General features: G+C 25.3%; 1 long non-coding RNA gene across 1 annotated transcript; it reads left to right on the top strand.

Annotated features, from left to right (window-relative positions):
* Positions 1–1,712: 1,712 nt before the first annotated feature.
* Positions 1,713–2,687, top strand: LOC140175479 (uncharacterized). Its single transcript, XR_011866292.1, has 2 exons — positions 1,713–1,961; positions 2,333–2,687. It is a non-coding gene; the product is annotated as an uncharacterized lncRNA (long non-coding RNA).
* Positions 2,688–8,732: the final 6,045 nt, after the last annotated feature.

The following is an 8,732-nucleotide window of genomic DNA, read 5'->3' as shown; positions in this document are numbered from 1 at the left end:
TCTTTGTTTCAGATCTCTGTAAATAAATGCAAAAGATTTCCCTGTTCCATTACAATCAATGTAATTAGAATGTATGGCTTTGTCAAATTTTAGTTAGGTTCATGATAAATTTTAGTTAAACTCAAGCTATAAAACTATACATTGCAAGTATCATCTCAGCAGCACCTTTGCAATGTACACGTACCGTATTGTTATTGAGAGTCAGAGTCCCAATTTTATCAATGCATATAACCGTTGCTGACCCCATAGTTTTGCAAGCAGAGAATTTTTTCACCATAGTTATATTAGTACTAAGATCTGTATATAGTTTATTCTGAATAAAGTTATATTAATAATTTTTTGTTTGTTGGTGTGCAGTCATGCCAAGGAGCACATGCATAAAAAAATTACTAAAGTTTGTAGATGAAAAGAAAAATAACAATGTTTTTCATTAACTTCAATCTCAAACACGAGCATCTGAAGATACTACTAGTGTAGAGGTTAGTGAAGTTCCTTCTCAAGTCGCTGCAAATTCTATTTCATCCGAGAAAGCCACACACTGTTCTAACTCAGTTTTCATATGCTTGGAATGTGGAGATAATTAGTATCCATTTATATTGCATAATTAATTAATCAGTTGCTGATGCATAAGATATAGAATAAAGTGATTGTTATAATGTCTAAAAGTGTTTGTCTAACTTATAAAAAAAAGTTAAAAATTAATATTTAATTTTAAAAGTATAAAAATAAATAATTATTAAATATTCAAAAATTACCATAAAAAATAAGTTAGACAAAAATTAGACACAAATTATAGGCACCATAAAATTTCACCATAGAATAATGAAGGACAACGGTGATATGATTTAGAAGGGCAACATTCATGGCAGTAGCAGGCTAGAACTTTAATAGATCCATTGCATAATGATGTTTCTTTACCGATTGATTAATAGAAAAAAAAATAAATGAAATATTTTGTTACTCTCTTCAGATATTTTTCTTCTGTCGCTCTCTTCTTTATAAGAGATCCTGAATGGCTACCTCTATTATCAAGGAAAGCAAGTAAAGTAAGTAAATTAAGTAAGAACCTATTTATTAATTTTTTTAATTACTTGCAAATCATATTTGTATGCACACGTCACATTTATTATTGATTCTCTAGTTAGTGATACTACTTATTGACATATACGGTTGCATTGTATCTTTAATTTCTTGTCATCACTTCTTTTTAATTATTTCTCAGCTCATGGTCAAGTGATAGAAAAGAAATTAATCTCCATCGCTCGTGAGATGAAGAAGTTTTGTGCTGGGATTGCAAGTGTAGAAAAAAAGGCAATGTGTACCTGTCAATCCAAGTATATGCAAGAAGATGAAGTGATGTTCAATTCATGTAATAGGTATAAAAAACATTTTTCCTTTACAAAAACTACACATTTTTATTTTGAATTTTAATTTAATCTATAAATAAAATTTAAGCCATTGACAAAATCTCTCCCCACCCCACCCCACCCCCAATAGGATGGTACATCTCACTACTTGAAAGGGATTATTCTTCTCTTGTGCTATTAGTAGTCAATTCATAGAAATATTATAACATCACATTCAAATTAGCAAGCGATGCAGTTTAAGTGCTTAATAGGTGAGATCATGTATGTAATATATGTGTCACATTAAAAAATACATATAATAATAATAATCTACATAAAAATAACAATTAACTCTTAGAGCTAACTGTGGAAATTACTTAAAATGAGACACAGGCTTTGGCCTATGATTGGTCCCTTGTGAGATGAAGGGTAGTGACATCATCATCATCATCAAAACTCAAATGATGATTCATTGAATTATCATGTGTAAACTGACCTAAAATTCTTATCTGAAGGTTATTTGAAGCTTGGCATAGTAAAATACCTCTACTTGTTGAAGCTATAAAGTCCTTTCTAGAGGAGCAAAGTTGAGGTGTTTGGAAAGCACTTTTTGAGGTAAGTCATTATAAACCATGTTCTTACTTCTGAATTAGCACAGTTTCTTACATGAAGTTCATGGATGAGGCATGCACTTTCATTATTGATTCTTTGGAAAGTGGCACTGATTGTTGACATATATGCATGGTTGCATTGAATCTTTAATTTGTTTATTGAAAATGAGTATTGCTTGTTGTTTAACATCTCATCCATAATTTCACTTACGTTAAATTCATAGTTATTGTTAATTATGCCTTTTTCTGATTTGCTCAGTTATATTCTGATACAATCTTTTTTCCAATTTTGCTGACAAAATATCTAACATGTTTTGAACACTTTGAAACGTTAATGAAAGATGCAATGAACAATTAGTTATTATATCGTTTCAGGTTGAAGAAGCAATTCTGAAGCTGACTGAAGAGATGCGAGCAAACACTAGAGAAAAAGATCTTAAGTTAGAGTTGGTAGGTATTTTCTTATAAAATCGATCTAAGAACTTAGTGAATTATTCCATATTCAAATTGAAGCCAAACAAGTAAAAAAGTCGAGTTAATATAGATGAACATATTGAAGCCAAGATCAGTAGTCCTTTAACATATGGCTTTAGGATAAAAACCTTTTAGCATTTACCACTAATAAGTACGTTTTATTGTAATTAATATGGGACTGGAAATCATGGTAGTGTACTATACTGATTTTGTTTTAAAGTATTTCTTTTGTTCAAATATATAATATTTTAATTTTTTTTAATTTTAATTTGTCTTGTTTAAATATTTTTTTAAAATGGTAAATGATTAATAATCTAGTGTTCTAGAATCAGGACTAGTTTATTAAAAAATAATATTAAAATATTTATGTATAATTGAAATTCTCATGGAATACCTGATTTTTTTTAAATAAATTTTTTTTTGTGGTGCTTCTAAACGGCCACAAACATATACAAAAATCATCACAAAAGACAAACACAACTTCTACAAAAAAACAAAATACATTAATAGATGAATACTTTTATACTATTTTTTGTTGGTCCCTAAAAATTGAAGAAGCTACCGTACCCAAAAGATAGTTATGGATTTAAAGATACAAAATATTCAACTTTTTCAAAGTAAATAAGGTAGAAAAAATATCTCGAGTTAATGTTTGAGTACAAGAAGCAACGACGTTCAAGTAACTCATATTATATATATACTCTCAAGAAAAATTTGAACGACATTCAACAAAAAAGTACTTGTATTCAAAACTGACATCAATGGATAGATAAAGAATACCTAACGCTGTGAGATAATAAGACATCATTTTTTGGTTTTCTTAAAAAGAACAAGAATTATAGGAAGGACTACTTGAACTAACAACTAACAATAATAAAAATGAAATTTTATGACAAATCAAAAGCTACAGAAAAGGAAAGTGGTTTGTTTGACGAATATAATTTATCAAGGCTTAAAAATAGTATTTATAATTTAAGTTAGTTCCTGAAAAAAAAGTTGTATATGATTTTTGTTATTTTAGATTCATGAAACGTATTATTTTCTTTTTTTAAACATTAGTAGTCATTAATGATTACATAGTAAAAGAAATCATGTTAGTCCAAATATAGTCTCATTTATGAAATTTTTGTTAATTGGTGAGTAATTTATATGTATCATTTATTTTGTAAACCTATATATTTCGCATTTTGACTTTTGGCATTAGTAATTTAGTATTTTGTACTTGGAAAACTCTATTCGGCTACGTAATTCATAAGAACCGCTCATTTAGATTAACATCATGATGAGATTAGGTTAAGCCATAAAAAGTACAATATTTTTTTTTTGAGAAATGTTAGATAACCAATAATTTTTTTGAATAACATGAACAATCATCAATTAAATTAAAACACATTATACCTCTAAATTATTCACATAAATTTTAATATTAAAATAATCATTCGCACACCTGGTAAAATGAACATCCGATATATCCATTATTCATATTATTTAGTATTTTTATTATCTACCTATATTTTTCCTACTTTTTTAATCTAAGCAAGAACCACGCATGCATGTTTAATTTGCCATACAATGAAATTATGAAACTTGATAAGAAAATAGATTTAATTGAGAGTTTGCAAAGCGACTTCAATATTATTCATAACCTTGATACATTATAGAAAATGTTAGAGTCAACACTTTAAGAAAACAAAAAGAGAATTAACTAGTATTGATCCAAATACAAAAATAAAGAAAAATATTAATCATTCAATATTTCTCTTATATATAAGGTACGCACACAATAATATCAGTTTAAATTTGTTTGTAATCTCATATTTTCTTTGGCGATAAGATATGGCATGTGATCAGTTGGATTGAAAGGCATGACAAGGGATGCCAAATTAACCTTAAATTTTTTAAGCATTATTGAAGGATAATTCCTATCCTTATTGTTAGAGATAGAGACAGCAGTGCATGAAGATTGATGAAGAGGCATGCAAAAAGAAGCACATATATAAGGTAGTAGTTAGAGGCGTGCAATTGCATCCTAGAAGGTAATGGTACGTTTGGTTTGGATTTTTTTTTATTATTTTTTTATTTCATATTTTCTTTATAAAATTGTTAGACTCAGAGAGTTGATTTTCCGTATAGATTAGAATTTGATTTATGTTATGGCGATAAGTACACAAAATGTATTTAACAGAATGAAATCTGCTAAACATCACAACGTTAATGAATGTTACGAATAAAATCGTACTTATGAATGGTTTCATATATTTTTAATATTTTTTTACGAGTTTAATTTTTATTTACAGTTTTTATAATTTTTTATTAGCTTTTTTTATTTTTAAAAATAATTTTTTATCTATTAATTCTTATTGCTAATTATTCTATTTTTAGTTTAACAATTCTTATTTATTTTTTAATTTCTTGAATAAAATTTATTGTAAAACTAAAATTAAAAAAATTATTTTGCATTAATTTAAAAAATCAAGTATCATTTAAATTAATAGTTACCATCATAAATTTAGGTCTATTAATTTAGATCATTTTATTATTTTTTATCTTAAATTTTTTAATTTATTTGTTAATTTAATTTTATTCATAGATCACGTTTTTATTATTAACTCAGATTTTTAAAGTACGTATTTTAACTGTAGTTAAATAATTATAAAAAGTGTTTATTCTATCTATCTTTATACGACTGGGGTCCGTTCCATAAATAGAAAAGTCTTTGTATAAAATTTCAGTGTGACAAAATTTTTAATAACAAAACTCGAATATAGATAGTTATCTATAAATAGATAGATGATTTTGTTTCTTTGACGGTGTCGTTACTCATACGTGCACTATTGTCTATCTGTAATTATCATTGCTATTATTATTCCATGTTGTTTCAGGATAACGATGAATCTTATGCACTCATTTTAATTTCAAGCAAAAATATGAGGAGTGGTACCAAGCCAGTAATTTTTTAATTTATAATTATTAAATAATTATTAATAATAATTTTAATAACATAAAATTTTATTTAATAATTTATTTTTTTATTAATTATATATTGACTAAAATTTAATAAAATTGTTTACTGCTGACTTTTTTCAAAAGTATATGTTGTCTACGGATCCGATCGATCGAAAAAATTTCGTCTCACTTCGTTTTCAATCGTTTTCTTTCTTCTAAGTTTCCACTTGAGCGACATTGTTGAGAACCTTTAATTTGTAGAACCACAATTGGAATTCTAAACAAGTTGGATCAATAAATGAATGTTTTGCCAATTGCCGTAATAACTGATGATAAGTTGATTATTGTGTACGTTTTCGAAGTAACTTGTAATTATCTATTTTAGGTTTATATGGACATTATTATTATTATTATTATTATTATTATTATTATTATTATTATTATTATTATTATTATTATTATTATTATTATTATTATTATTATTATTATTATTATTTGCAAACTTCGGAATATCACGTATCTCTTTCATACACTTGTTGGTACGAAAGTTGACCGGTCAGAAAATTCAACTATAGAGAAACAAAAACGTCGATCAACTTACGAGATAATCAAAATATTGTGCAGGTCGAAATGATACGATACAAAAGTTAATTTATATTAAAAGTTTCCACTTATCATAAAAATTTGGTTGTAAAGAAGTGGAATGTTAATTATAAAATGGATCAAATTAGAAGTTTTTAGATTATTTCCAGTACGAACTCATTCCAATTTTTGTTTATGACTCACCTGTCATAAAAAATAAATCTACATTAATTTTTACGTCATAAATAATAAATAAGAACTCAAAGTATATCTCTCTTTCTATTAGGAAGAACTAGCTTTAGTCTTTATTAGGATCCCACTTAATTAATTAATTAAAATAATTAAAATTAATATAATTACTATTTTTTTACATTAATATTTTTTAAATTTATAAATTCAAAAATAATTCACTATTAAAAATATTAATATTAAAAAAATCATATATAAAAATAATACATAATATATAATTTGAAATTACATTAATTTATAAAATTATTTAATATAAAAAATATAATTAATATAAATTATTAATTAAATAAATATATAATTATTTAATATAATTATTTAATTAATTATTATTTAAATAATTTTATTAGATAATTAATATAAATTAAATTAAACAAAAATATAATTATTTAATATAATTAATTATTATAATTATTAATAAATTAATTATAATTTAATTATTTAATATAAATATTTATTAATTATAAATTTATATGATTATTTATTTTTATAATAACTTGCCACGTGGCAAGTTATTATTGGATGATGAAAGTCCCTACTTAGAAGGACTCTCTTCTCTTGGAAAGCACGCTAGAACTCTCTTTTTTCTTCTCCAATGGTTGGGATCCACTTTTGTCAGTAATAGGGACTCAAAATTCTGCCCATTAGAGTTGCTCTTAAAGTCAAAATGTATTAATTGCATGTAATTTTGTCCAGAAGTGCTATATAGACATAGAATTTAGGTTGTATTTGTTCAGAAACATGACACTGAGATAGAGACATAAAAATACAAAATTGTGTTTGGTAGAGAAGACATAAACAGAGACAATGTGTCCAGAAACACTGAATTAATGTATTTTGTGTCCATCCTAACAGGAAGGACACAGAGACACTAACAAATGACACAACTTATTTTTTTTTATTATTTTTATTAATTTTTCATAATTATATTTTTTATTATTATATTTTTCATCTTAAATTTTTTGAATGAAAAAAAATGAGAATAAATTAGATTTTCATAATTTGTTCTAGTTTATCACCAAATAGAATAAAAGAACACAAAATTTTGTGTCTCTGTTCATCAGTGTCTTGTCCTATTCTGTTTTCAGTGTCTTGTCCTATACTGTTCTCGAAAACAAACACAGTCTTAGAGACTAAAATAAGAGAGAACGTGAGATGTCAAATTTGAGAGTCAAGATTTTTCGTGATCAAGACAATGTCGTGGGCCATGAGAACCCTAAGCAAAAGAAAAAAACTAGATCGTGTCAATATAATTTATTTCTTGTGGTCTATAAATAAGAGAGGTTTAAAAAAATTAAGGAACTTCAATTAAAACACTTTACGATCACACAAAGTTATGCAAAAATTTTCAATTTTAACGACGTAACGAAAAATCATGAAGTGCAAATGCAAGTGAGTATTTGGAGTCAATTTTCTTTCTTTATTTATTTTGTTGTTTTCTTTTCTTTTCTAACATTTAGTATTATCTTTTCTTTTTATTCAATTATCTAACTTCTTTTAATCTCAAATTAATTCTGTTTGCTTTTTTCATGTTGCTTTAATTTAATTATTTGTTTTTTTATTGTTGTTTTATTTTTTTATTTAAATTTCTTATTTCAATTTACTCATTTTCATTTGTTATTCAATTTCTTTGCATTTTCAACAGTTTCAATCCCATTTTTTATTCTTTTATTTTGATTTTATTTTATTGATCGTATTGTATTGCACAATTTACTCTCAATACTAATATTAAGTAATTCTCGAAATCTACTCTTTTTTAGAAGAGTTGTATCTGTTCTCCGAATTGAGATTTTGATACAAACTTAATTTGACACACTATCAAAATTACTAAAAATCAAGTGAAACAACACTATAAACCTATAAAAAATATTTAGAAAACAATAAAATATTAAAACAGTTTAACGTTATTTTAGTTATTTTGTATTCATTAATTATCAATAGAATAATTTATTAGTATATATTATAAATATTAAATTAAATAGAATGATTTTGATTGTTATCTCCTTAACATTATCAGATTTATTTACATTTACTAAACTTGAAAGAGAATGGGAGATTCATTTTAACTTAGTGTTGTATAAGGAAAATAATGTTGCTGCTTTGATGCAAAACATGAAGTTTGGAGTCTGAATAAATATATGGAGTGGCTTGATCCTCCCACCAGCATTCTTGAAGCTCTTCGCCATGATCATGACGCTGCTTGAGTTCTCGGGATCTTTCCAACAGTGGTTGAGGTTTGTGTATCAGGGACAAAACTATTTGTCTTATAATTAGTCATATCAGGTTTGATTCTCAAACAGTAACTAAATTGTAATTGAAAAGAATTTTTAGTGTGCATGAGTAAATGAGTTTACGAGTATGTGTATAACCAAAAAAAAAAAAAAAAGAAAGAAAGAAACGGTAAAAATAGTATTAAAAAATTTATAAGATATTAGCAAGAAATAAGTTTTTGAATAATTAAAAAAACAAAAATAATAAAAAAATAATTATTTTTATTAGTAACGTACAATTTTTATGTTTACTATTT

Source organism: Arachis hypogaea, chromosome 10, assembly GCF_003086295.3.
Source record: "Arachis hypogaea cultivar Tifrunner chromosome 10, arahy.Tifrunner.gnm2.J5K5, whole genome shotgun sequence".
Lineage (NCBI taxonomy): Eukaryota > Viridiplantae > Streptophyta > Magnoliopsida > Fabales > Fabaceae > Arachis > Arachis hypogaea.
This window is presented reverse-complemented; position numbering and strand designations above follow the sequence as displayed.